Raw genomic sequence first — 4,971 nt, 5'->3', positions numbered from 1 at the left:
CTGGCTCCACCGTATACTAATCATTTGTGAGGAAATGCTTAGCCTATTTAAAGCTTAGCTTCAAAATGGTGTCATAACTGAACCTAATCTATGGAATCACATAGAAGATTAAAAGAAACAATACTCACAAAATATTTAGCGCAGTATCTTGCACAGAGAAGGCAATGTTAGTTGTAGTTGATTCTCAACATATTCTTCCTCCTTATAATCATCTTTAATAAGATAAATAATAATAATATACATGTGTCAACTGGCTGGGACTGGTTGTTGTCGTTATGTGCCATCGAGTTAGACCTGACTCATAGTGACCCCTCCTTGGGTTTCCGAGACAATATCACTACGGAAGTAGATTGCCCAACCTTCCTTCCAAGGAGTGGCTGGTGGGTTTAACAAGCAAGCCTTCTGATTAGCAGTCAAGTGCCTTAGGCACTATGCTATCAGAGCTCCCGTCTGGGACTGGAGAGGGTGTCAAATGAAAGAAAAAGAAGGCTTCTGCTGTGCCAGAAACCCTTAAGAAAAAGTGAAGGTATTTCACAGAACTGAAGATTAAGGACTTGAGAAAGAAGTTTGCCCAATAGATGCTTCAAAAGACAAAAAGGAAGTTTATCTTTGAAAAAGCTAAGCACCATCACAAGGAATACAGGCAGATGTACAGAACTGAGATTCAAATGGCTTGGATAGCAAGAAAAGTTGGCATTATCTATGTACCTGCAGAATACAAACTGGCATTTGTCATCAGATCAGAGTATCAATGATGTGAGCCCAAAGATCTGAAAGATGTTACAGCTTCTTCATCTTTAGCAAATCTTCAATGCCATTTTTATTAAGTTCAGCAGTACTGTGGTTAACATTGTGAAGACTGTGGAACCATATATTGGATGCTGTGGTTGTCAGGTGTCAAGTCAGCTGGGACTCCTAGCAACCCCATGTGTACAACAGAATGAACCAGTCATCCATCATCCTCACAATCCTTGCTATACCTGAGCAATCATTGTACCCACTGTGTCATTCTATCTTATAAGGGTCTTCTTTTTTCACTGACCATCTACTTTAAAAAGCATAATATCCTTCTTCAGGGAATGGTCCCTTCTGACAACATGACCGCATTTTTGTTGTTGTTATGTGCCTTCGAGTCAGATCCAACTCATAGCAATCCCTCCTTGGATTTCCAAGGCAGTATCACTACAGAAGTAGATTGCCCAACCTTCCTTCTGAGGAGTGGCTGGTGGGTTTGAACTGCCATTCTTCTGGTTAGCTGTCAAGTGCCTCAGGCACTACATTACCAGAGCTCCTACATGACCACATTAGGTGATACAAAGTCTGATCATTCTTACTTCCAAGGAGCATTCTGGCTGCACTTCTTCCAGGACAGATTTGTTACTTCTTCTGGCAGTCCATGGTACTTTCAATATTCTTCACCAACACCACAATTCAAAGTCATTAACTCTTCTTCTGTCTTCTTTATTCATTGTCCAGCTTTTACATGCATATGAAGTGATTGAAAATACTACGGATTTGGTTAGGCGCAAAGTGGTACTTTGCTCTTCAACCTTTTAAAGAGGTCTTTTGCCACAGATAACCCCAGTGCAATACGACATCTGATTTTTTGATCTACTTCCATTGTGGATCCAAGTAATATGAAATCTTTGACAACTACAATCTTTTCTCCACTTATTGTGATGCTGCTTATTGGTCCAGTTGTGAGAATTTTCATTTTCTTTATGTTGAAGTGTAATCCATACTGCAGACTGTATTCTTTAATCTTCATCAGTAAGGACTTCAAGTCATCTTAATTTTCAGCAAGTAAGGTTGTGTCATCTGGATATCGCAGGTTATTAATGAGTCTTCCTCCAATCCTGATGCCATGTTCTTCTTCATATAGTCCACATTCTCGGATTATTTGTGTAGCATTTGATTGAGTAAGTGTGGTGAAAGGATACAATTCTGACATACACCCTTCCTGGTTTTAAACCATGCAATATACCCTTGTTCTGTTTGAATGACAGCCTCCTGGTCTATTACACGTTCCTTGTGAGCATAATTAACTGTTCTGGAATTCCCGTTCTTCTCAATGTTGCCTATAATTTGTTGAGATCCACACAGTCAAATGCTTTTACAAGGTCAACAAAATACAAATAAACATATTTCTATTATTCTTTGATTTCAACCAATATACATCTGACACCAGCAATGATATCCCTCATTCCAGGTCCTCTTCTGAATCCAGAGTGTATTTCTGGAAGTTCCCTGCCAATGCACAATATATGTCTTCAGCTTCAACTTGAACTTGCATATGAAAAATTAATGGTCAGTTCCTTGGTCAGCTCCTGGCCTTGTTTTGGCTGCAGATATTAAGCTTCTCCTTCACTTCTTTAGGAGCCCTAGTAGCATAGTGCCTATGGCCTTTGACTGCTAACCAGAAGGCTGGAGGTTCAAACCCACCAGCCACTCCTCAGAAGGAAGTTTGGGCTATCTACTTCCGTAGTGATACCTCCTTGAAAACCCAAGGAGGGGTTGCTATGAGTCAGAATTGACTCAACGGCAGTGAGTTTATCACCCCTGTTTTCCACAGATGTTCTGATTCCTGTAAATTCCACTTGGCAAGGTCCACATGTATAGATGCCATGTATTTTGTCAAAAAAAAAAAAAAAAAAAGGTATTTGCAATGAATAGGACACTGGTCTTTCAAAATTCCATTATACAATCTCCTGTATCATTTCTATCACCAAGGACATATTTTCCAGCTACCAATGACTTTTCTTTATTTCCAACTTTCTCATTCCAATCAGCAGTAATCATCAATATATCTTGATTGAAAGTTTGGTCAATTTCAGACTGCAGAAGTTGGTAAAAGTCTTCAATTTCCTCATCTTTGGTTTTAGTAGTTGGTGCATAAATTTCTATAATAGTAGTATTAACTGGTCTTGTAGGCATATGGATATTATCCTATTACTGAAAGTAAAGTATCTGTATACTTCAGGATAGATCTTGAAACATTCTTTGTGACCATGAATGCTGCCATTCCTCTTCAATACCTGGCATAGTAGATCATATGGTTGTCTGATTGAAAATGGCCAAAACCAATCCATTTCAGCTCACTAATGTCTAGGATATTGATCTTTATGCATTACATTTCATTTTTGACAAACTTCCAATTTTCCTACATTCTTATTTTGTACATTCCACATTCCAATTATTAATGGATATTTGCACCTGTTTCTTCCTATTTTGAGTCATGCTCCATGTGCAAACAGAGGTCCCAAAAGCTTTACCCATCCATGTCATTAAGGTTGACTCTAGTTTGAGGATGCAGTTCTTCCCCAGTCATATTTTGGATGCCTTCTGACCTGAAGGGCTCATCTTCTGGCATTATATCACACAGTGTTTCAGGTTTATTCATAAATTTTTCCAGTAATATATGAAACATTGTTTCCCTGCTATTATTCATAAGGCTTTCACTGGCCAATTCTTTGAGCAATGGATGGCCCCTTCCTTCTTCTGAGTCTGTCTTAATCTGGAAGGTCTGCTGAAAACTGTCCACCATGGGTGACCCTGCTGGTATTTGAAATACTAGTGGCATAGCCTCACAGCAACATGCAAGTTGACACACTGACAGGCAAGTGGTGGATATATTGCATGGGGGTACCCAAATCTGAAATCAGTGCATGGACTGATCTATAAGCATGATTATAGCATAATTGATGAGTACCAAATTACTGTGACAGATAACACTTCAATTGCACATTTTTTGGTAAATACAACATCATCTGCATAAAGGATCTGATTTATAAGATCTATACTCTTAGGAAATGCTTCAGAAAAGCTAACTATTTCCTGTTGCCCTTCAATTATCTTCCCCACAAGGGGGTCTTTAGTTCTAGCATTGTTTCTTTAGACTTGTAGCAGGGACAATAATCTTAAGGCTTATTTAAAAAAAAAAAGAAGAAGAAGAAGAAGAAGAAGGAAATTCTGACTCATAGCAACCTACACTGGGTTTCCAAGGCTGTAAATCTTTATGGAACTAGATTACTTCAATTTCCTCTCATGGAGTAGCTAGTGGGTTTGAACTGCTGACTTTCTGGTTAGCAGCCAAATGCCTCATCCTCTATACCACCAGATCTCTCTTATAAAAATGCCACAAGCAGTAATTTAAAGATTGGACAAAATTGCTTTGGTGGATCATTTAGGAGAGGGGAGGAAATAGAGGTAGAGGAGTGATTTTGGCTGAAAATGAGAGATCAGGCAAGGAGGAACCACAAATGCAGGGTTAGGGCTGTCAGGCATCGTCGAGTCATCTCTGATTCATAGCAACCCTATGCACAGGAGAACAAAACACTGGCCAGTCCTGTGCCAGCCTCGTGATCCTTGCTGTACTGAGCCCATTGTTGCTGTCACTGTATCTATCCATCTTGTTAAGGTCCTTCCCCGTCTTCGTTGACCCTCCACTTTACGAAGCATGATATCCTTCTCTAGGGAATGACTCCTCTTGACAACATGAACAAAGTAGGTGAGATGAAGTCTGGCCATTCTTGTTTCCAAGGAGCCTTCCAGCTGCACTTCTTCCAGGACAGATTTGTTAGTCCTTTTAGCAGACTGTGGTACACTTAGCATTCTTCTCCAACACCATGACATCAATTTTTCTTTGCTCTTCCTTATTCATTGTCTAGCTCTTACATGCATAAGAGGCTACTGAAAATCCATGGCTTGGTTAGATGCACCATAGCCTTCAAGGAAACATCTCTACACTTCATCACTTGAAAGAGAACTTTTGCAGCAGATTTGCCCAGGGTAATACATTGTCTGATGTCTTGACTGTTGCTTCCATTGGTATTCATTGTAGAACCAAGTAATATGAAGTCCTTGACAATTTCAATCTTTTCTCCATTTATTGTGAAGCAGTTTATTGGACCAGTTGTGAGGATTTTTGTTTTCTTTATATTGAGGTGTAATCCGTACTGCATACTATAGTCT

At 39.4% G+C, this 4,971-nt stretch overlaps 1 pseudogene; it reads left to right on the top strand.

The window, feature by feature from the left end:
* Positions 1–431: 431 nt before the first annotated feature.
* Positions 432–3,903, top strand: LOC103210708 (annotated as a pseudogene).
* Positions 3,904–4,971: the final 1,068 nt, after the last annotated feature.

This window comes from Orycteropus afer, unplaced genomic scaffold (genome assembly GCF_000298275.1).
Source record: "Orycteropus afer afer isolate SDZICR_OR568_19922 unplaced genomic scaffold, OryAfe1.0 scaffold00641, whole genome shotgun sequence".
Classification (NCBI taxonomy): domain Eukaryota; kingdom Metazoa; phylum Chordata; class Mammalia; order Tubulidentata; family Orycteropodidae; genus Orycteropus; species Orycteropus afer.
Note: the sequence above shows the minus strand (reverse complement) of the source record. Positions and strands in the feature narration are given on the sequence as shown.